Genomic DNA, 24,258 nt, shown 5'->3' with positions numbered 1-24,258 from the left:
GGGAAAAACCTACTTGACCTCGTCCTCACCAATCTACCCGTTGCAGATGCATCTGTCCATGGCAGCATTGGCACCGCACAGTCATTGTAGAGACGAAGTCCCATCTTCACACTGAGGACACCGTCCATCGTGTTGTGTGGCACTACCACCGTGCTAAAAGGGATAGATTCAGAACAGATCTAGCAGCTCAAAACTGGGCATCCATGAGGTGCTATGGGCCATCAGCAGCAGCAGAATTGTATTCCACCACAATCTGTAACCTCATGGCCCGGCAGATCCCTCACTCTACCATTACCATCAAGCCAGGGGACCAACCCTGGTTCAATAAGGAGTGTAGTAAAGCATGCCAGGAGCAATACCAGGCGTACCTAAAAATGAGGTGCCAACCTGGGGAAGCTGCAACACAGGACTACATGCATGCTAAAAAGCAGAAACAGCATGCTATAGACAGGGCTAAGCGATCCCATAATCAATGCATCAGATCAAAGCTTTGCAGTCCTGCCACATCCAGTCGTGAATAGCGGTGGACCATTAAACAACTAACGGGAGGAGGAGGCTCCATGAATATCCCCATCCTTAATGATGATGGAGCCCAGCACGTGAGTGCAAAAGATAAGGCTGAAGCGTTTGCAACCATCTTCAGCCAGAAGTGCCGAGTGGATGATACATATCGGCCTCCTCCTGAGGTCCCCACCATCACAGAAGCCAGTCTTTAACCAATTTGATTCACTCCACATGATATCAAGAAACGGCTGAGCGTACTGGATACAGCAAAGGCTATGGGCCCCGACAACATCCCAGCTGTCGTGCTGAAGACTCTTGCTCCAGAACTAGCTGCACCTCTAACCAAGCTATTCCAGTACAGCTACAACACTGGCATCTATCCAACAAAGTAGAAAACCGCCCAGGTATGTCCTGTCCACAAAAAGCAGGACAAATCCAATCCGGCCAATTACCCCATCAGTCTACACTCGATCATCAGCAAAGTGATGGAAGGTGTCGTCGACAGTGCTATCAAGTGGCACTTACGCACCAATAACCAGCTCATTGATGCCCAGTTTGGGTTCCGCCAGGACCACCCAGCTCCAGATCTCATTATAGCCTTGGTCCAAACATGGACAAAAGAACTGAATTCCAGAGGTGAGGTGAGAGTGACTCCTTTGACATCAAGGCAGCATTTGACTGAGTGCAGCATCAAGGAGCCCTAGTAAAACTGAAGTGAATGGGAATCTGGGGGGGGGGGGAAACTCCCCACTGGCTGGAGTCATACCTAACACAAAGGAAGATGGTTGTTGTGGTTGGAGGTCAATCATCACAGCCCCAGGACGTCGCTGCAGGAGTTTCTTAGGGCAGTGTCCTAGGCTCAACCATCTTCAGCTGCTTCATCAATGACCTTCCCTCCAACATAAGGTCAGAAATGGGGATGTTCACTGATGACTGCACAGTGTTCAGTGCCATTCACAACTCCTCAGATAATGAAGCAGTCTATGCCCGCATGCAACAAGACCTGGACGACATTCAGGCTTGGGCTGATAAGTGGCAGGTAACATTCGTGCCACACAAATGCCAGGCAATGACTATCTCCAACAAGTGAGAGTCTAACCACCGCCCCTTGACATTCAACAGCATTATCATTGCCAAATCCCCCACCATCAACATCCTGGGGGTCAACATTAACCAGAAACTTAACTGGACCAACCTCATAAATACTGTGGCAATAAGAGCAGGTCAGAAGCTAGATATTCTGCGTGTCTCACCTCCTGACTCCCCAAAGCCTTTCCACCATCTACAAGACAAGTAAGGTGTGTGATGGAATACTCTCCACTTGCCTGGATGAATGCAGCTCCAACAACACTCAAGAAACTTGACACCATCCAGGACAAAGCAGCCCGCTTGATTGGCACCTCATCCACCACCTTAAACATCCACTTACCCCACCACCGGCGTACCATGGCTGCAGTGTGTACCATCTACAAGATGCACTGCAGCAACTCGCCAAGGCTTCTTTGGCAGCACCTCCCAAACCTGCGACCTCTACCACCTAGAAGGACAAGGGCAGCAGGCACATGGGAACACCACCACCTCCAAGTTCCCCTCCAAGTCACACACCATCCTGACTTGGAAGTATATCGCCGATCCTTCATCGTCGCTGGGTCAAAATCCTGGAACTCCCTCCCTAACAGCGCTGTGGGAGTACCTTCACCACACGGACTGCAGCGGTTCAAGAACACGGCTCACCACCACCTTCTCAAGGGCAATTAGGGATGGGCAATAAATGCTGGCCTTGCCAGCGATGCCCAGATCCTATGAACGAATAAAAAAAAATCATTTATATAGCACCTTTCACGACCTCAGGGCATCCCAAAGCACTTTACAGTCAATAAAGTACTTTTGAAGTGTAGTCACTGTTGTAATGTAGGAAACTCAGCAACCAATTTGCGCACAGCAAGGTCCCACAAACAGCAATGGGGTAATGACCATTTAAAATGGATCTACCACGTTTCAGAACTGCAAGTTCTTTTTATCCCCACAGATTCGCCAACTTTGGCTGAATTCCAGGTGTGAGTTTTTCAGTCATGGCCTTATGCCAGAGGCACAGGTGCGGCTCAAAGCTTAAAAATAAAAGCAGAAGGAATCCAATCATGTTGTCATATGGGTCAGCCTTTCACGAGGTTTGTGGGCTTGCCTCCATTTTAATGAGAATTCAAAGCCAACGCTTCCTTCCCTTCCCGGACTCCAAAAAAGACTAAACAGCAGGATGATGTATCTGTATCATAGGATCTTAAGAACATAAGAAATAGGAGCAGGAGTAGGCCAAATGGCCCCTTGAGCCTGCTCCGTCATTCAATAAGATCATGGCTGATCATCGACCTCAACTCCACTTTCCCGCCCAATCTCCATATCCATTGATTCCCCTAGAGTCCAAAAATCTATCTATCTCAGCATTGAATATACTCAAAAGACCCAGCATTCACAGCCCTCTGGGGCAGAGAATTCCAAAGATTCACAACCCTCTGAGTGAAGAAATTCCTCCTCATCTCAGTCTTAAATGGCCTACCCATTATCTTGAGACTATGCCCCCTAGTTCTAGACACTGCAGCAAGGGGAAACAACCTCTCAGCATCTACCCCGTCAATCCCCTTCAGAATCTTGTATGTTTCAATGAGATCACCTCTCCTTCTAAACTCCAGAGAGTATAGGCCCATTCTACACAACCTATCATCATAGGACAGCCCTCTCATCCCAGGAATCAATCTGGGATTCCTGCCTCCAGTTGCACTGCCTCCAGGGCAAGTATATCCTTCCTTAGATAAGGAGACCAAAACTGTGCACAGTACTCCAGGTGTGGTCTCACCAAAGCCCTGTACAATTGTAGCAAGACTTCCTTACTCTTATACTCCAACCCCCTTGCAATAAAGGCCAACATGCCATTTGCCTCCCTTATTGCTTGCTGTACCTGCACGCTAGCTTTCTGTGTATCTTGCACGAGGACACCTAAATCTCTCTGAACACCAACATCTAAAATTTCTCACCATTTAAAAAATATTCTGTTTTTCTATTCTTCCTACCAAAGTGAATAACCTCACAGTTCCCTACATTATACCTCATCTGCCACCTTACTGCTCATTCAATTAGTCTATCTATATCCCTCTTTGTGCAGACCCTTTGGGCTGGATTTTCTCAATGGAGACGAGTTGGAGGCGGGACTGCTGCTTGTCGTGTGAATGTCCCGCCTCCATCATCGTTTGACCAATCAGAGGGATTTTCCCCTGATTGACCTTGTAAAGTCCGCCCTGTGGGCTCAGCAGGCCAATTAGGGAGGAAGTCATGTGCTATCTGACAAGACTTCTTGAAAGAAGAAATGTCAGTGTTTGACAGCTCTGTGAAGCTGTCAAACACTGACATTCTCTGTAGTTTGATGAGCCCTTGTGTTCAGGACTCATCAAGCCTTTCAACTTTGTCGATTTCAGATGGCTGTTGGGTCAGAGGATCCAACAGCCAGTCTGTGAAATCGACAAGGAGGATGTCAGGTCTCCTGATCTAGGGTGGATGAAGGCTGTAGGAAGAAAACAAGGTAAGTGAACATTTTTTAACACATCACTCACCTTACATACTTACCACTCCACACTTGCACCCATCACTCACCTCCACATCTTACTTCCAGGTGTCTCCAACCTCCGCAGACCTCCTTCACGTCTCCTCCAACCCGACGGGGTTCTCTGAGGTCGGGAAGCCTTCACCTGTGAAGGTAAAATGGCACTAATCCTTTTTTCTGCCTGTTAACTACCTGTTAACAGGCAGTTAAAAGGATTTAATCCCTTTCCCGCCTCCAGGAGACGGGACCCAAAGCAGCACATCTTCCCGCCTCCTGGCAAAAGGGCACGGAGGCAGGATGGGGGTGGGTTTGCCATCCGCCCCCACTTTCTGCTACTTTACCAGCAGTCCCGCCCCCTTGCCCGCCTCCTCGGGGCTGAGAAAACCCAGCCCTTTGTGTTCTCCTCACAGCTTACTGTCCCACCTTGCTTTGTATCGTCAGCAAACTTGGATACATTACATTCAGTCCCTTCATCTAGATCATTAACATAGATTGTAAATAGCTGAGGCCACAGGACTGATCCTTGCAGCACCCCACTAGTTACAGCCTGCCAACCTGAAAAAGACCAGTTTATCCCTACTCTCTGTTTTCTGTCCGTTAACCAATCCTCTATCCATGCTACTATATTACCCCCAATCCCATGCACCCTTATCTTGTGTAATAACCTGTTATGTGGCACCTTATCGAATGCCTTTTGGAAATCCAAATATACTACATCCAGTAGTACCCCTTTATCTACCCTGCTAGTTGCATCCTCACAAAACTCTAATAAATTTGTCAAACACGATTTCCCTTTCATAAAACCATGTTGAATCTGCCTAATCATGTTATGATTTTCTAAGTGCCCTGATACCACTTCCTTAACAATAAATTCCAGCATTTTCCCGATAACTGATAGAAACCTAGAAAAACATGGAAAAATAGGAGCAGGAGTAGGCCCTTTGAGCCTGCTCCGCCATTCAATATGATCATGGCTGATCCTCTATCTCAATACCACATTCCCGCTCTCTCCCCATACCCCTTGATGCTTTTTGTAGCTAGAAATCTATCTATCTCCTTCTTAAATATATTCAATGACTTGGCCTCCACAACCTTCTGTGGTAGAGAATTCCACAGGTTCACCACCCTCTGAGTGAAGAAATTTCTCCTCATCTCAGTCCTAAATGTCCTACCCTGTATCCTGAGACTGTGACTCCTCGTTCTAGACCACCCCCAGCCAGGGGAAACATCCTCCTTGCATCCAGTCTGTCTAACCCTGTCAGAATTTTATACGTTTCAATGAGATTCCCTCTCATTCTTCTAAACTCCAATGAATACAGGCCTAGTCGACCCAATCTCTCCTCATACGACAGTCCTGTCATCCCAGGAATCAGTCTGGTGAACCTTCGCTGCACTCCCTCTATGGCAAATATATCCTTTCTGAGGTAAGGAGACCAAAACTGCACACAGTACTCCAGGTGTGGTCTCACCAAGGCCCTGTATAACTGTAGTAAGACATCCTTGCTCCTGTACTCAAATCCTTTTGCAATGAAGGCCAACACGCCATTTGCCTTCCTAACCATTTGCTGCACCTGCATGTTTGCTTTCAGTGACTGGTGTACAAGGACACCCAGGTCCCTCTGTACATCAACATTTCCCAATCTATCACCATTTGAATAATACTCTACCTTTCTGTTTTTCCTACCGAAGTGAATAACTTCACATTTATCCACGTTATACTACATCTGCCATGTATTTGCCCATTCACTCAACTTGTCTAAATCACCTTGGAGCCTCTTTGCATCCTCCTCACAACTCACAATCCCACTTAGTTTCATGTCGTCAGCAAACTTGGAAATATTACATTTGGTTCCTACATCCAAATCATTGATATATATATTGTGAATAGCTGGGGCCCAAGCACTGATCCCTGCAGTACCCCACTAGTCACCGCCTGCCACTCCGAGAAAGACCCATTTATTCCTACTCTCTGTTTCCTGTCTGTTAACCAATTTCAATCCATGCCAGTATATTACCCCCAATCCCATGTACTTTAATTTTGCACACTAACATCTGACTGATGTCAGGCTAACTGGCCTGTAGTTCCCTGTTTTGTCTCTCCCTCCTTTCTTGAATAGCGGTGTTACATTTGCTACCTTCCAATCTACTCGAACCATTCTAGAATCTGGGGAATTTTGGAAGATCAAAACCAATGCAAACACTATCTCTGCAGCCACCTCTTTTAGAACCCTAGGATGTAGGCCGTCAGGTCCAGGGGATTTGTTGGCTTTTAGTCCCATTAGTTTCTCTAGTACTGTTTCTCTACTTATATTAATTACGTTAAGTTCTTCACCCTCATTAGACCCTTGGGGGGAAAAATTCGGTTGATTAGCGCATCCCGTTTGCGCCCTTAAGAGGGTGCCAACGGGGCGCAAAGCAACTAGCGCCCGGCCGCGGCAATGTTTGCGCCGCTCGCGAAATTGACCAGAGTTTTTGCGGCGGCACTAAACTCTACCGCCACGATCTCCTGCGCCTGCAGATCGTGACATCGGTAGCACCCCAGACCAGCTATTGAGAAGTGTCCCCTTCCTTTCCGCCTGCCGTTAGCAACGACAGGTAGAGGGGAACGTTTTGCAGTCGGGAAGGGGCTGGGGGAGCGCTATTTAAAGGCGGCCACTTCCTGCCTTTTTTTGTCGGAGACATTTTTGCACCACGCATTCTGAGAGAGAGAGAGACTTCTGGAGAGATTCAACGCTGTGTGAAGGAGTTTTGGGTACTGAGCAGCACTTTGCAGGTTCATTTTGATTTGACCTTCCTTGCATTGATTTAGAAGAGACTTGGGGGCTGCACTGATTCGGGGCGTCGTCCTGCGCCTGTAGAATCAGAGACATCAGACGCAGAGAGAGAGTGGCAATCATGGCCAGAGGGAGGAAGGCCAACAGGCCTCTGCACAGGAGACCTAACCCTCCCAGGGTATTCTGGGAACAATTCTCCTACATTAATTTGTCTGAGGAGCAGTGTTTGCGCAGGCTGCGCTTCAGCAAGGAGGTGGTCACTGAGCTCTGCCACCTGCTGCAGCCAGATCTGCAGCCTCAACTGAGGACCAGGACGTCTCTGTTGGTGGCAGTGAAGGTCACAGTGGCTCTGAATTTTTATGCCACCGGCTCCTTTCAAGCAGCTGCTGGGGACATCACCAATATCTCCCAGTTCGTTGTCCATTGCTGTATCGGGAGGTGATAAATGCCCTCTATAAAAGGAGATGCCAGTACATCTCTTTCCCCATGACCCAGGCCAAACAGCATGAATGCGCATGTGGCTTTGCTAGGATAGTGGGCTTCCCCATGGTGTAGGGCGCCATTGACTGTACACATGTGGCATTGCGGGCACCGCATGAAAATGCAGAAGTTTTCTGAAACCGCAAGGGGTTCCACTGCTTAAATGTCCAGTTGGTCTGTAACCACAGACAGCTGATACTCGCTGTCAATGCCCGCTATCCTGGCAGCAGCCACGATGCTTTCATCCTGCACCAGACTGGTGTGCCAGACCTTTTCCAGGCACCGCATCAGCTAAGTGGTTGGCTCCTCAGGGACAAGGGTTATCCACTCTGCACCACTCCGTAACCCCAACACCCCTGTCGAGCTACAGTATAATGAGAGCCATGTAGCCACCAGGAACATAATTGAGCAGACGATTGGTGTGCTCAAGCAACGGTTCCGCTGTCTGGACCATTCAGGAGGAGCCCTGCATTACTCTCCTGAGCAAGTCTCCCACTTCGTTGTTGTGTGCTGTATGCTTCACAACCTGGCAATCCCCAGGATCCAGCCAATGCCACCAGGAATTGGTGCACCACTGGAGGAGGAGGAGGAGGAGGATGAGGAGGATGATCAGCAGCAGCACCAAGGCGGGAGGGAGGCCCACAATGTTGCCACTGCAAGGGCCGTCCGTCAACGGCTGATAGCAAGCTTCTTCCAGGCCCCTACTCAGCAGATGGCTTCTGGCATGGAGAACAACATCATGGAAAGCAACCCGCAACCCCGATTGATGGCCAAAGCTGCAATGATTCCAAATGCCAAACTTGTACATTTTGAATACAAAAACTTTTTTATTTAACAAACTCTGTGTGTGTCATTTATTCAGGACAAATTAATAGAAACAAACACAACACATCATTAATTAACATAACTGGTTCTCACAAGCTGGAGACAAATGCCACAACACTAAACAAAAGTTATCAGATGAACCTCGACCTTTAACAAAAACATTCCCACCATTTATTTAGACCTCCTACTGTTTGCCCTTCGAGGGTGATCTCGATCCCTTGCGTACTTCTCCCCTTCCCACCCTACTGCTCCTCTGTAATGGGGTCCCAGTGGCTGCAGCAAGGCTGGTGGAAGGCTACTGAATGTCAGATGCAGAGACTACAGATGCCCTTGAAGGATGCCCTCGACTAGCTCTGGGCCTGGAGGCCCGGCTGCAGACTGCACCAACTCTGCATGGGCGGCAGCAGCCTGGGCTGGCTGTGTTGCAGGCGGTGGCAAGTGCAAGTGCAATGGGGAAGTGCCAGTGGTGGGAGCAGGAATGCTGTCATCCTGAGAGAAGACAGCAAATCCATGCTCGAACGACACACTGGCACTCCCACGGGGCAACACCTAAGCATCCGGAGCAATCTGCTTGAGCACAGATTGCTGGCCTGCTGCAACGCAGTGAAAGCCCCGGGGCAATGTGTCTGAACCAGCGACAATGGCAGCAGTCAGTGCTTGCGTGGCCTCAATCTGAGTCTGCATGAGGCCAGTCTGAGATTGGATCACAGCAGCCAGTGACTGAATTGCAGCACTAAGCAGTTGCGTTGCGTCGGGCTGTGCTACAGCGTAGTGCTCCACACTCCTTGCCAGTCCATCAATGCTTTCGGGCACCCTTCCCACTGCACCCATGAGCTGAGTGTGCATGTTCACCGCCAGGATGTTCATTTCAGCAATGAGCCGCTCCTCCTCTGCATCCAGTGCATCAGGACTAGCTGGCCTACTCTTCCTCCGGGGAGAAGGCTCCCGAGCTTCCCTAGCCACATCGCATTGCTGCAGCCCGCTGGGCCCCGGAGCTTCACCCTCATCAGACCCTTCCCCCCTGCTCCCCTCCAGGGAAGACATGGTCCCAGTGTGGGCATGGGCTTCCTCGGGAGAGGGTGGCACTGATGCTCCAGCTTCCTCTTCCTCCTTGCCTGCGGCTTTGCTCCCACTGGCAGCTTCAGGGCCCGTCTCCTCAGCTGGTGAATCACCATCTGAAAGCAGGGAGGTACAAGAGTGGCTTTAGCGTGAGGACAGGGGTAGGTAAGGAAGCAAGGACTGGAGAGATTTAGTAAGTTGGATTGAAAGAGTAAAAGGCTGGTGTTGTGAGGGACAAGCGGAATGAGAGAGGAAAGAAAGCTGATGACCTTACCATTGCTGTCCCCAAGGGGGTCGACCTCTCCAGCGGCCACGGAACCTATCACCTGACTGGCAACGATCCTGTGGACGCGCGCCTCCAAATCCACCCGTCCGTTGCTGCTGGCGCCTATTATGAGATAGCTTGGCCTGCAAGAAAAAGGACGGCGTCTGAGTAAATGTGCAGCCATGTGCTTGCCTGATGTGCCTCCCATAGTTGAATAGCCCTTAATGTATGCAGCCATGTGCTTGCCTGATGTGCCTCCCATAGTTGAATAGCCCTTAATGTATGCAAGGTGTGGAATGTGCGTGTGTGTTTTATGAGATGGCCATAGGTCTTGGATGCGTGTTGTGCATTTGGGGTTTTTAAACCTTCTGGCCACAGAGTGAGGTTGAGGTGGAGGGATGTGGAGGTATTGAAAAGCAGCCACTCACCCTGACCACCCGAGTGAGGTCGTTGAACTTCTTCCGACATTGTTTGTGGGTCCTGGGCACCATGCTCCTGGAGGAGACTTGCTGAGCCACCTCCCTCCACACTCTTCTGTAGTCGCGGGGCAATAGCCTCCTGCCACACTGTGGGTAGAGTATAGATCTTCTGTGCTCCACTGCGCCAACCAGAGCGACCAAGGCCCGGTCGCTGATGTGCTGAGCTCGTTCCCTGGGCCTCTCCATTGTTCTTTCCAGCAGATTTGATGTACAGGTCTCTCCAGGCTGAGATTCAAGGCTGCAATGAGCAGGGTGTGGATGGAGAGCAAGATCGACCCTCCCCTTTAAGAACTGGCTGGCGCCAGTGTGTCTGTGTTCCATTGCTAACTGACATCACATGAGCTTCGCCAGCGCTCTGAGGTAGCGCCTCGCTCCTCGGCGTTAGCTCCTTAAGAGAGGTGTGTAGCACCTGATTTAGTGCTCCAATCACCTCCAGGGGCGATAGAAGCCAAGTTTGCAGTCAGAGGCGATAATTTGCGCCAGGCGCTAAACTTTGCGCCCGGCCGATAATTGCGCCCCAAACGGGGCGATACCGAATTTCTCCCCCATGGTTCCCCACCATTTTTGGTATGCTTTTTGTGTCTTCTACTGTGAAGGCAGATATAAAATATTTGTTTAACGTTTCTGCTATTTCCTTATTCCCTATAATAATTTCTCCTGTCTCAGCCTCGAAGGGACCAACCTTTACTTTTGCTACTCTCTTCCTTTTTACATACGTGTAGGAGCTCTTACAATCTGCTTTTATATTTCTTGCTAGCTTACTCTCATATTCAATTTTTTTCCTTTTTATCAATTTTTTGTCATCCTTTGCTGGTTTCTGAAACTCTCCCAATTCGCAGGCTTATTACTATTCTTTGCAACATTATAAGCTTCTTCTTTCAATCTAATGCTATCTTTAACTTCTTTAGTTAGCCATGGATGGATCACTTTTACTGTGGAGTTTTTGTTTCTCAATGGAATGTATTTTTGTTGAGAATTATGAAATATTTCTTTAAATGCTAGCCACTGCTTATATACCGCCATACCTTTTAATCTATTTTTCCAATTTACCTTAGCCAACTCACCCCTCATCATACCTATGTAATTGGCTTTATTTAAGTTTAAGACTCTAGTTTCGGACTTAGGCAAGTCACTCTCAAACTTAATGTGAAATTGTATCATATTATGATCACTCTGCCCCAGAGGATCCTTTACTATGAATTGCTAATTAACCCTGTTTCATTACACAATACAAGATTTAAAATAGCCTGTTCCCTGGTTGGTTCCATGACTTATTGTTCGAGGAAACTGTCCCGAATGCATTCCATGAACTCGTCCTCCATACTACCTTTGCCAATTTGATTTGTCCAGTCTATATGAAGATTAAAGTCCCCCACGAATCTTACAGCACAGGAGGCCATTCAACCCATCGTGCCTGTACCGACCGTTTGAAAGAGCTTTCCAATTAGTTCCACTGCCTTGCTCTTTCCCCATAGCCCTGCAATTTTTTCCTTTTCAAGTATAATCCAATTCCCTTTTGAAAGTTATTATTGAATCTGCTTCCACCGCCCTTTCAGGCAGTGCATTCCAGATTGTAACAACTCGCTAAGTAAAAAGAATGTTTCCTCATCTCCCCCTGGTTCTTTTGCCAATTATCATAATTGGAGTTTGATCCTCCACCAATCTAAACACATAGACTGGAATTTTAACTTGGAGTGGGGTAGGGAGCGGGGTCTTGATTGCATTCGGGAAACCCGGAAGAACGGGTTTCCCTCAGACCCTGCCGAATTTAATGGCAAGGCCTGATTAACATTTTGCTTCTCTGTTTCCCACCCACAGCCAGCCAGATGGAGAGGCTGGCTGGCTGTCGGGTGGGTAGGCCTGCGGCACCAGGCCGCAGAGAGAAGGGAGGATGGGATCGGGGGAGAAGTCGGAAGGTCGGTATCGGGTGGGGGGGAGTCAGAAGCCTGGTGATCGTCGGAGGGGGTCGGAAGGATGGAGGTTAGATGGGGGATCGGGACGGAAATCGGAGGCTGGAGGGGGGATCGGAGGCCGGAGGTGGGGGTGTGCGGGGGATGGGGGCCGGAAGGCCGGGTGAGGAGGCTGGGGATCAGGGGCCGGAGGTGGGCCCCGAGATCAGAGGCTGGGGGGGGGGGGTCAGAGTCCGAAGGCCTCGTGGGGGTGGGGAGGGGTCGGAAGGGTTAGGAGGGGGTTTAACCGTTGGGGATTGGTGAGGCAGGAACGCTGGTTCCAGCAGGTAAGTGGAAAGGCACTTAGCTCCTGGATCCAGCAGTCCTTGTCTTCCTTTAACTGGCGAGTTCCCCGAGGCCCGGGAAACCCGGCCGCCCAGAGATAAATTTAAAATGGAGCTTCAAAATGAGGCACAAAGTCTCATTATAATATTTACATAGAAACATAGAAGATAGGAGCAGGAGTCGGCCATTCAGCCCCTCGAGCCTGTTGCGCCATTGAATGAGATCATGGCTGATCATCCAAATTCAGTACCCTGTCCCTGCTTTCTCCCCATATCCCTTGATCCCTTTAGCCTTAAGAAATATACCTAACTCCTTCTTGAATATATTTAATGAATTGGCCTCAACTGCCTTCTGTGGTAGAGAATTCCACAGGTTCACCACTCTCTGGGTGAAGAAATTCCTCCTCATCTCAGTCTTAAATGGCTTACCCCTTATCCTTAGACTGTGACCCCTGGTTCTGGACTCCCCCGCCATCGGGAACATCCTTCCTGCATCTAGTCTGTCTAATCCTGTTAGAATTTTATAAGTTTCAATGAGATCCCCTCTCATTCTTCTAAACTGTAGTGAATATAAGCCTAATTGACTCAATCTCTCTTCATACGTCATTCCTGCCATCCCAGGTATCAGTCTGGTGAATCTTCGCTGCACTCCCTCCATGGCAAGAACATCCTTCCTCAGATAAGGCGACCAAAACTGCACACAATACTCAAGGTGTGGTCTCACCAAGGCCCTGTACAACTGCAGCAAGACATCCTTGCTCCTGTACTCGAATCGTCTTGCTATGAAGGCCAACATACCATTTGCCTTCTTAACCGCCAGCTGCACCTGCATGCTTACCTTCAGTGACTGGTGCACAAGGACACCCAGGTCTCGTTGCACTTCCCCTTTTCCCAATCTATTGCCGTTCAGATAATAATCTGTCTTCCTGTTTTTGCCACCAAAGTGGATAACCTCGCATTTATCCACATTATACTGCATTTGCCGTGCATCTGCCCAATCACCCAACCTGTCCAAATCATACTGGAGTTTCTCTGCATCCTCCTCACAGCACACATGACCACCCAGCTTTGTGTCGTCTGCAAACTTGGAGATATTACATCTAGTTCCCTCGTCTAAATCATTAATATATTGTGAATAACTGGGGTCCTAGCACCGATCCCTGCGGTACCCCACTAGTCACTGCCTGCCACTCGGAAAAAGACCCGTCTATTCCAACTGTTTGCTTCCTGTCTGCCAACCAGTTCTCTATCCAAGTCAATACCTTACCACCAATCCCATGTGCTTTAATTTTGCACGCCAATCTCTTATGCAGGACCTTATCGAAAGCCTTCTGAAAATCCAAATACACCACATCCCCTAGTTCTCCCTTATCTATTCTACCAGTTACATCCTCAAAAAATTCCAGTAGATTAGTCAAGCATGATTTACCTTTTGTAAATCCATGTTGACTTTGTCCGATCCTGTCACTGTTTTCCAAGTGCTCTGCTATTACATCTTTTAGAATGGACTCGAGCATTTTCCCCACTACCGATGTCAGGCTTACCGGTCTATAATTCCCCGTTTTCTCTCTACCACCTTTTTTAAATAGTGGGGTTAAATTAGCTACCCTCCAATCCATGGGAACTATTCCAGAGTCTATAGAATTTTGGAAGATGACCAGCAATGCATCTAGTATTTCTAGGGCCACTTCCTTACGTACCCTAGGATGTAGATTATCAGGCCCTGGGGATTTATCGGCCTTCAATCCCGTCAATTTCCCTAACACCATTTCCCTATAAATACTGATCCATTAGACCTGATGTTCCCCAAAATCTCTGGAAGGTTATTTGTGTCCTCCTTTGTGAAGACAGAACCAATGTATGTATTTAATTGGTCAGCCATTTCTTTGTTCCCCATTATAAATTCCCCTGATTCTGACTGCAAGGGACCTATGCTTGACTTCACCAATCTTTTTCTCTTCACATATCTATAGACGCTTTTACAGTCAGTTTTTATATTCCCTGCAAGCTTACTCTCATATTCTATTTCCCCCCTCTTAATTCCCCTTTGTCCTCCTTTGCTGAATCCTAAACTGCTCCCAATCCTCAGTTTTGCTGCTTTTTCTGGCCAATTTATATGTCCTCTCTTTGGATCTTATGCTATCCCTAATTTCCCTTGTTAGCCACGGTTGAGTCACCTTTTTTGTTTTATTTTTATGCCAAACAGGGATGAACAAATTCTGTAGTTCATCCATGCAATCTTTAAATGTTTGCCATTGCCTATCCACCGTCAACCCTTTAAGTAACGTTCCCCAATCCATTCTAGCCAACTCGCACCTCATACCTTTGTAGTTTCCTTTATTTAAATTCAGGACCCTAATCTCTGAGTCAACTACTTCACTCTCCATCTTAATGAAGAATTCTATCATATTATGATCGCTCCTTCCCAAGGGGCCTCGCCCAACAAGATTGCTAATTAATCCTTTCTCATTACATAATGCCCAGTATAAGATGGCCTGATCTCTAGTTGGTTCCTCGACATATTGGTCCAGGAAACCATCCCATACACACTCTAGGAATTCCTCCACGTTATAGTTACTAATTTGGTTAGCCCAATCTATATGTAGATTAAAGTAACCCATGATAACTGGTGTGCCCTTATTGCACGTGTCTCTAATTTCCCATTTAATGCCATCCCCAACCTCAGCATTACTGTTTGGGGGTCTGTATACAACTCCCACTAATGCTTTCTGCCCCTTGGTATTTCTCAGTTCTACCCATACAGATTCCACATCATCAGAGCTAATATCCTTCTTTACTATGTGTTAATCTCCTCTTTAACCAACAATGCTACTCAACCTCCTTTTCCTTTTTGCCTGTCCTTCCTGAATATTGAATACCACTGGATGTTGAATTCCCAGCCTTGGTCACCCTGGAACCATGTCTCCATAATTCCAATTACATCATATCCGTTTACATCTATTTGCGCAGCTAATTCATTCACCTTACTACGAATGCTCCTCGCATTAAGACACAAAGCCTTCAGGCTTGTTTTTTTAACACTCTTAGTCCTTTTAAAATTATTATTTACTGTAGCCCTGTTTGATTTATACCCTTGATTTCTCTGCCTTCCACTTTTGCTTTTCTCCTTCCTGTCTTTTGTTTCTATCCTTGCTTCAGTTTCCCCTGACTCCTTGCACAGGTTCCCAACCCCCTGCCATTTTAGTTTAAACCCTCCCCAACAGCACTAGCAAACACTCCCCCTAGGACAGCGGTCCCGGTCCCGCCCAGGTGCAAACCGTTCAGTTTGTACTGGTCCCACCTCCCTCAGAACTGGTTCCAATGTCCCAGGAATTTGAATCCCTCCCCCTTGCACCATTCCTCTAGCCACGTATTCATCTGAAATATCCTTCTATTTCTACTCTGACTAGCACGTGGCACTGGTAGCAATCCTGAGATTACTACCTTTGAGGTCCTATTTTTAAATTTACCTCCTAGCTCCCTATATTCAGCTTTTAGGACCTCATCCCATTTTCTACCTATATCGTTGGTACCTATATGCATCACAACAACTGGTTGTTCACCCTCCCCCTCCAGAATGCCCTGCAGCCGCTCTGAGACATCCTTGACCCTTGCACCAGGGAGGCAACATACCATCCTGGAGTCTCGTTTGCGGCCGCAGAAACGCCTATCTATTCCCCTTACAATAGAATCCCCTATTACTATAGCTCTCCCAGTCTTTTTCCTCCCGTCCTGTGCAGCAGAACCACCCATGGTGTCAGGAAGTTGGCTGCTGCTGACTTCCCCCGATAAGCCATCTCCCTCAACAATATCCAAAGTGGTATATCTGTTTGAGAGGGGGATGGCCACAGGGGACCCCTGCACTACCTGCCTGTGCCTACTACTCTGCCTGGCGGTCACCCATTCACTTCCTGCCAGTGCAGCCTTTACCTGCGGTGTGACCAACTCACTAAACGTGCTATCCATGATGTTCTCAGCATCGCAAATGCCCCAGTATGTATCCATTCACAGCTCCAGTGCCGCAATGCGGTCTGTCAGTAGCTGCAGCTGGATACACTTCCCACACACATGGTCGTCAGGGACACAGGAAGTGTCCCTGATTTCCCACATAGCGCAGGAGGCGCATGCCACGGGACTGAGCTGCCCTGCCATGACTTACCCTTTAATTAATTTAAATTAATTTAAATCAAATCAATACCACTAATTACACTACAATTAAATGATATACTCAAGGGCCCTTGGTTACTAGCACTCCCCGATACACAACAGAGACCTTTGAAACTATAACCACAAAAATTAAGACCTTCTAAATTTTATAATTATTAATCTTAACTGTCTAAATTTTATAACTATTAATCTTTTCCCACAGACAGAACAGACAAACATTTCTCCTTCCACATTCAAAGGCCGATGATATTCGGGTCCTGATGAATGGAGTGACTCTGTCAGAACTTGTTGTGATGTTTGGTTTGAGTTTCCTGACTGTAATTTAGTATAAATACTCACCTGGCCGTACTCACCCAATCAGCTGCTTCCTCTTGCCCGCGTCACTTTGTGAATCATGACGTGGCTCCGGCACGCCACCGCCAGTCTGTGAGATTGGTAAACCTTGTACTGCCGCTCTCTGCTCCTCCCGACACTGGCCTCAATCAGCTCCCTCCCCTTGTGCCGACGTCACTTTTGACTTCTGACATCACTCTTTGAAAATTCTGCTGGTGCTGAGTTGATACCGCCGCCGCCGCCTCGCCGCTCCTCCCAGGTCCGCACTGCCGCCGCCGCTGCTGCTGCTGTAGGGCCTACCTGCGCCTCAGGCTCACTTTATACCGCCGCCGCCGCCTCGCCGCTCCTCCCAGGTCCGCACTGCCGCTGCTGCTGTGGGGCCTACCTGCGCCTCAGGCTCACTTTATACCACCGCCGCCGCCTCGCCGCTCCTCCCAGGTCCACACTGCCGTCGCCACTGCTGCTGCTGTGGGGCCTACTTGCGCCTCGGGCTCACTTTAAAGTGCCAACCCGCCTCCTGGGAGCAGGTTGTCCTCCCGCCCCCCGTCCTACCGCCGTTAAAACTGGAAGTGGGCGGGTTGGAGGCGAGTTGGGGTCGGGATTCGGATTTTTACCACTTTAACCTCCCATCCGACTCCAACCCACCCATTTTTTGGGGTTAAAATTCCCCCCAAAGGAGATCCCAAAAATCATTCCAAGATTGATGGAGGTACCTAGCACTCTGCTGACTCCCTTCTTCAACATGAATACATCTTGCCTTGACTTTAGTACAATTATTTTGCCTGTGTCAGACCAAAGCAGCCTGGAGCACTCTTAGGATTGGATGTCAAATGAAATGTGTGCAAGAGCCAGCTTTTAAAAAAAAACTTTGTAGCCTTAAACATCATTATGAAAGTAAACCATATCCCAAAACACTAACTGGAGGAAATCTCGGTTTGTGTTGTAAAATGCAAACACAGTTACAGATCAGACCAAGACCTAGAATCAGGAGGACAAGAGGTAAATGTCCTCCCCACACTCGAAAGAGTGGAACCAATCCTCTCTCAAAAACACCTTTACAGCCATGTTGTAGAGTGACTGGTACATCTACCAACCCCACAGCTATCAGAAACACCCAAAGCCTTCCCAATATTAAATATTTTTCCTTTCCAAGTTTAATTCCTGCCAAATTGTGTCAGGACTGCAAAGCAGTGCCAGTGACATAAAACAAACTTTTTTGCCAAACACCATCTGCATAAATTCAAACTAAGTTAGGGAACCAGAAGACTTTCTGATTTTACTACACTCAGCACAAATAACAACTTACTTCCACTCCATTGGGTGACCTGGTTCACCTCTCCAACTCAAGGTGTTATATGAAGCTCCGTGTCTTCTCCTCCCAAGCAATCCAAAGGGAACCAAACTCTTGGAAGACCATCGACATTCCACACAAGTGATTGTTTTTAGACATTCAGTTTCCAGGATCGTGACATTTTTACTAAAGCACAAAAGCTGAGACATTTGTTGCAGAAAACTGATAACAGTTTGCCTTTGTAATCTTCCAGAAACAATTGCATTGGCCATTGCAACAGCACAGTGAAAGTTCAAGGGTTTCCATTCTCCTGACTATCGTAGCAACTATTTAGTTTCAAACTGGCTACCCGGTGTAGTTCTGGATCCCCCGCCAGTCCTACTGAGCATGCCTGCTCATCTTAAAGCAGCAATGCACTGGATTATGACTTAAAGCAGAAGGAGCCCCAGATTGCACCGTGGGAACTTTACAAGATTTATCTGGTGGGAACAATTTCAGGAACTTGCCTTCAAAATCTGCAATACTGCTGTCAGATATTTCAATCCCTCTCACTGCCTTTTGTATAAAATTCACTTGTCGAGTATTATGATCTAGACTGTGACTGTTGTGGCATACTCCTTCAGAAACTGGGCCGGTGCCCAGTCACGCCAACTCCCAAATTAGCCACCAACTTTCTGGGATGGTTCTTTGAAGATGGTGCCTCCACCCTTCCCTTACAAGGCCACTGTCATAAAGGGGGTGACGGGGGTCAGGACCGGGGATGGGGGCTCCCTACGATGGGAATTATTGGGCCCACAGACTTTTAGAGGGACCCATCGTATGATTGGCATAGCTACGCCTGGTTAGACCGGCCTACTGGAGCAATTGAGGACAACCTGGGGATCTCGGCCTTAATTCCTGAAGGTTTGGCCATTAGTTGCTTTTAAAGGTTTTTTAAATCAGCCCCCTTTGGAGGAGAGCCATAGGGACAACAACGTTTCTTCTGGGTGGGGTGGTACCGGTGCATTCCCTTTCCCTAGCCCAGGACTCATCGCCCAGAATTTCTTGTCTTTTGGGTGTCGGGGTTGGAAGGCCAAACCCCAGATGTGCCCTCAGCCACTGAATGCATTTGATCGCAGCATCACGCCCCCTGCTCCCTGCTAACTAGTAATGTGCTTGTTTTACCATGCCTGTAATATCGTGTCAAACTTTGATCCTTTTCACAACTTTTTTAGTCTCTGTGTTTTCACCAGGCTTTGTGTTCCTCCTTCCTTCTCCTGTAGCAACCATCACCTTGTAGACCGTCCATTCGATCGAACAACCAGCCCCTTTCCTTGCACCAGTTTCATGTTCACATCACACACACACACACAATTATGGGATGCCCCAGTCCCCAGTCCTGTTGGATTTGGTTGCAATTTACTGTACAATTATGTGTAATTTGACACAAATGGAGTGTTTCAGTTATAGATGCACTTAAGGGGAACCTAGATAACTACATGATGGAGAAAGGAAAAGAAAGATATGCTGATAGGATGAGATGAAGTAACAAAGAAAAAAATAAAGACTTGCATTTATATATCGCCTTTCACGACCTCAGGACGTTCCAAAGCACTTTACCTCAAATGGAGTACTTTTGAAATGTAGTCACAGTTGTTATATAAGAAACACAGAAACCAATTTGTACACAGCAAGGTCCCACAAGCAGCAATGCGGTAATAACCAGACCATCTGTTTTTGATGTTGGTTGAGGGATAAGTTTTGGCCAGGACATCGGGCAGAACTCCCCTGCTCTTCTTCAAAATAGAGCCATGGGATCTTTCATGTTCATCTGAGAGGGCTGACGGGGCCTCAGTTTAACGTCTCATCCAAAAGACAGCACCTCCAACAGTGCAGCACTCCCTCAGCACTGCACTGGTGCATCAGCCTAGACTTTGTGCTCAAGTCTCCAAAGTGGGTACTTGAACCCACAACCTTCTAACTGAAAGGCAAGAGGGCTACCGACTGAGCCACAGCTAGCTCCGTACATGGAGCATAAACACTGGCACAGACCTATTCAGTCAAATGTGTTTCTGTGCTGTATAATTCTATGTAATTTAATGTAGTTTACGGGTGGAGAAATTTGGTTGAGGCGCCAAAGTGGCGCCAAGTTCGCCTGGGCGCTGATTTTTGCGCAGCATTCGGAGTAATACCGATTGCTAGAAATTCAGTTTCAGCGCCCCTAGAGGGAGACGGGGCGAGGCTCGAGGTGCTCCGCGTCCCTCTTAGGGCGTTGAAACTGAATATCGCAGCGCAACGTGCCGCAGCGCCACACGCTGCGGCATGGCGCGCTGCGGTACTGCAGGCCTTCCTCCCATTGTTAAGGGGGAGGTGCCTGCAACAGCGCGATCCCCGATCGCGGGTGCTGGCAAAAGAGCCCGGCACTGAGGAGAAGTGCCGGGCTCTCGGGAAACAGCCGGCAATGCCGCGGGGGGGGGTGATCAGGAGGCCGGGGACGGAGGTGCTGGCAGGCGGCCGCCGAAAAAAGCAGCCGCCCCGCACCTCCACCTTAACTTGCGCCACTGCCGGCACAGCAAGGCCCCGTGAACCGGGCGCGGGTAGCGAACGGCGCTACAGCGACGTTCACTACCAAATATCGCGATTGTGGCGCTAATGGGGTGCTGCGCGCACCGATGATGTCATCGGTGGCGGCGCAGCACAACAGGCTAACGCCACCATTAGCGCCCCCGCTGAATATCGCGGGAGGTGCAGCCTGTGGCGCTACAGCCACTGACTGCCCTCTTTAGGCGCTAACAGGTGGCGCTACATACCCAATTTCTCCCCCAGACTCTTTTAACAGAACCATCAAAATGACTTCTTCCATTGGATGCTGGGATATTGGCATTAGTTCCTCTGTGACCCCAGCTGAAGCTTATCAGAACATAGGCCTGCTCCGCCATTCAATTCATTAAGATCATGGTGATCTGTACCTCAACTCCATTTACCCACCTTAGCTCCGTAGCCCTTGATACCCTTAGCTAACGAAAAACTATCGCTCTCAGTCTTGAGTATTTCAATTGACCTCCAGCTTCCACCACCTTTTTTCGGGGTGGGGTGGGGGGTGGGGGGGAGAGAGTTCCAGAAGGAAGCCAATTAAAAATTGTTTGCAACATTGCGCCTGTCAAAAAAAAAGACCCACATGCTAGAAACACATCTCAGCAGGTGAGTTAATCGACATCACAATCTATTTAGTTCAACCTTAGTTTAGACAGCCCTCATCTATTCCTCCAGCTGGTCTTCGACAGGCCTTTTGTATGTGATAAATAACTAAACTCCATTGTGAGAATGATTTGCCTTAATCTGGTAAATTGGCTTCTCAAAGAGCTAGACTGCATACCAAAGGGGATGGGGGAAATAAAAGGTTTGGGCAGTTCTGATATTCTAGTTAGTTATGAGTTCGATTCAGTTGTCAAGCCAAGGTGCTAGCTCTGTACGTAGGAATGTCTACATCATTCCAAAGATGATAGCAGCTGTTAGGAATGAGGGTATAGCTGAGCCACCAAAGACGGTCTGTGATCCATTACCTTCACTGGCTTCAAAGGCATTCCACTGACTGGGTTGACAACTCAACTCTTTCACGATCTGTTTCCAAACTGCTCTCCTATTGAACTGACTTGCCAACTTTACTGCTACTATATATATTTTAAATGTACGCATGAATAAATTTGTTTGGTAACTCAGTCTGATGTGATTAATATCAATCGGCCTCTGACATGGGTGTGCAGCGGAAATCTATGCATGAAGCCAGAGGCAACAAATCAAATCAAATCAAATCAAATCAACTTTTATTGTCATTGTTAGTGCACAAGTGCAGTACAACGAAATGTAGGCTTGCGGCTCCCGAGAGTGTACAATTTGGATTAGGACACTTAAACATTTCAACATACATTTGTACATATATATTAGCATAAATATGACCATAATAAAGTGCATCGGCAGATGTGCAGGCTTTAGTGTTTATTTGTGGAGTTCAGTAGGATGACAAGCGGGTCTGTTGTTTGCAGGCCATCCCAGAATGCTTTGCGTTATATTTTCCTTCTCCGTCTCATCATTCCTTGCTCCCTGTAAAAGAAAGGACGAAAGACTTGCATTTATATAGCATCTTTCACAATCTCAGGACGTCCCAAAGCACTTTACAGCCAATGAAGTATTTTTGAAGTGTAGTCACTGTTGTAATGTGGGAAACGCGGCAGCCAATTTCCGCACAGCAAGCTCCCAGAAACAGCAATGTGATAATGACCAGAGGATCTGTGTTAGTTGGTTGAGGGAAAAATATTGGTCAGGACATTGGGTAGAACTCCCCTGCTCTTCTTCAAATAACCTCACAAGTGGATGTAAAAGATCCCATTCCACTATTTTGAAATATTATCTGAAGATTATCTGTTGTTGTTTGTGGGAGCTTGCTGTGCGCAAATTAGCTGCTGTGTTTCCTACATTACAACAGAGACTACACTTCAAAAGTACTTCATTGGCTGTAAATGCAAGTCTGTCTTTCTTTAGGGGTTGTGTTTCAACAAAGCGCAAACACAAAGCTGCTTTAAGAACTTTTTAATTCTGATTCATTTTCTAAGAGAACAAATGAAATAGGGACTGTTGCTGGCATAAAGTTCCCTGGATGCAGGAGGCCCTCTGGCACCTCGTCCAACTGGGCACTCTTCAGATGGGAGCCTCGAGAAGGGGAAAAACAAAATGGGAAAAGGGAAGGAAAGATAGGAAATGGAACTGTAAAAAAGGGAACAGGAAGAACGAAGGAAAGAAAGTGGAGGAAGGAAGAAAGGGAGGAAATGAAGAAAGAAAAGAGAGAAAGAAACAAAGGAAAAGAAAGGGAACAGGGAAAAAGAGAGGAAGGAAGAAAAGGAGGGAGGGAGGGAGGAATACAGAAACAAGGATGAAGTCAAAATCCTGGCTCAGAGACTGGTCTGATCGGTTCAGCTGTACAGTTTCAGTTAAATGTATTATCATTTCATCCGAACAGGCAAACCTTGTGCATAATGCATGTGTTCACATTGTATCTCGATTATCACTTCATAAATCAGCAACAATTTACAACCGAACGGGTTCAGAGCCTTCAAAGAAACATCCTGTGATGCTTCACAACTAGGCATAGGGAAAGAGACACTGTGCCAGGAAGGGAGAGGATTAGGCAGCTTGACCAAAGGGCTGGTCCAAGAGTTGTGTTTTTAGGTGCAATGTGAAGAAGGGTATCCCAACTGCAGGCTGTGGGTACCAAGCCCCGACCGGCCAACCCTTGAAGCCCAGCTGACTCACTCCTGTTGGTGCTTATATTTCTTATCCACTTATTTGCCAAATGTGAATATTGTGAGCCTAGAGGTTTGGAAAGTAGGTTTTGCTTGTCATTTGGTATATAAATCCTGAAGCAGAAAATGAAAGCACTTGCATGTATATAGCGACTTTCACAACCGCAGGACGTCCCAAAGTGCTTTTACAGCTAATGAATTACTTTTGAAGTGTGGGCGCTGTAGTAATGTAGGAAATGCCAAGAACACCAAGATGTGTTAATATCTGCAACTTGAGATCCATGCAAGTTAATGGGAACACGGGATTTAAACTTTGTATGTGTCCATGAGGCTCCATTGTACAAAGCTATGGTTCCCCAAGGTCCCCAATGTTTCAGCAAATATCCACATGGGAACACATTAGGACCATAAGAATAGGATCCACAGCCTTTTGGGAAAGAGAGTTCCAGATTTCCACTAACCTTTGCGTGGAAAAGTGCTTCCTGCCTGATTTCACTCCAAGATGGCCGAGCTCTAACTTTAAGATTATGTCCCTTTGTTCTGGATTCCCCCCACCAGAGGGCCATTGAACTGCCTCGCCAGCACATTAGATTACCACTTAGAATAACTTAATTATGAGTTGAGATTTATAGCGGGGTTGGGCATCATTGGCCCAGATATTCGGGTCTCCACGGGTGAGTACGCACGGGGTACTCACCCGTAGGCCCAATGGAAGTGCCGGTTTCCTGCATGCACTGCGCGTGCGCGGGAAACCGGCACTTCCGTTCCCCTGAAAGCAGGGGTTCAGAGGTCGAACACGTGCGCGGGGGAGGCTGCGCGTGTGCATCGAACTTCGTTTTTTTTTACAGGTTTTCCCGGGAGGGTAAGTCTCCAGGAGTTAGACGTGTAAAAAGCAGGTGTAAGGCCTGCTTTTTACAAGGTAAGTGGTGAATTAATTAAAATTAAAACATTTTTTCCACAGGTTTATTATTTTTAAATAC

The 24,258-nt window shown here is 47.6% G+C and overlaps 2 long non-coding RNA genes across 2 annotated transcripts in view; both read right to left on the bottom strand.

Moving 5' to 3' along the window:
• Nucleotides 1-18,126, bottom strand: part of LOC147105988 (uncharacterized) — a 310,673-nt gene extending 292,547 nt beyond the window's left edge. Inside the window, exon 1 of the long non-coding RNA XR_015081310.1 lies at nt 18,018-18,126. This is a non-coding gene — a long non-coding RNA (uncharacterized LOC147105988). The remainder of the gene's footprint in view (nt 1-18,017) is intronic.
• Nucleotides 18,127-21,783: 3,657 nt separating this feature from the next.
• On the bottom strand, nt 21,784-24,012 carry LOC147105987 (uncharacterized). Its single transcript, XR_015081471.1, has 2 exons — nt 23,740-24,012; nt 21,784-22,082 (listed from the first exon to the last, which is right to left on the bottom strand). It is a non-coding gene; the product is annotated as an uncharacterized LOC147105987 (long non-coding RNA).
• Between the last annotated feature and the right edge of the window lie 246 nt (nt 24,013-24,258).

The sequence above is a fragment of the Somniosus microcephalus genome, chromosome 16 (assembly GCF_052327205.1).
Source record: "Somniosus microcephalus isolate GS21.2 chromosome 16, FLI_Smic_1.0, whole genome shotgun sequence".
NCBI classification, from domain to species: Eukaryota; Metazoa; Chordata; class Chondrichthyes; order Squaliformes; family Somniosidae; genus Somniosus; species Somniosus microcephalus.
This window is presented reverse-complemented; position numbering and strand designations above follow the sequence as displayed.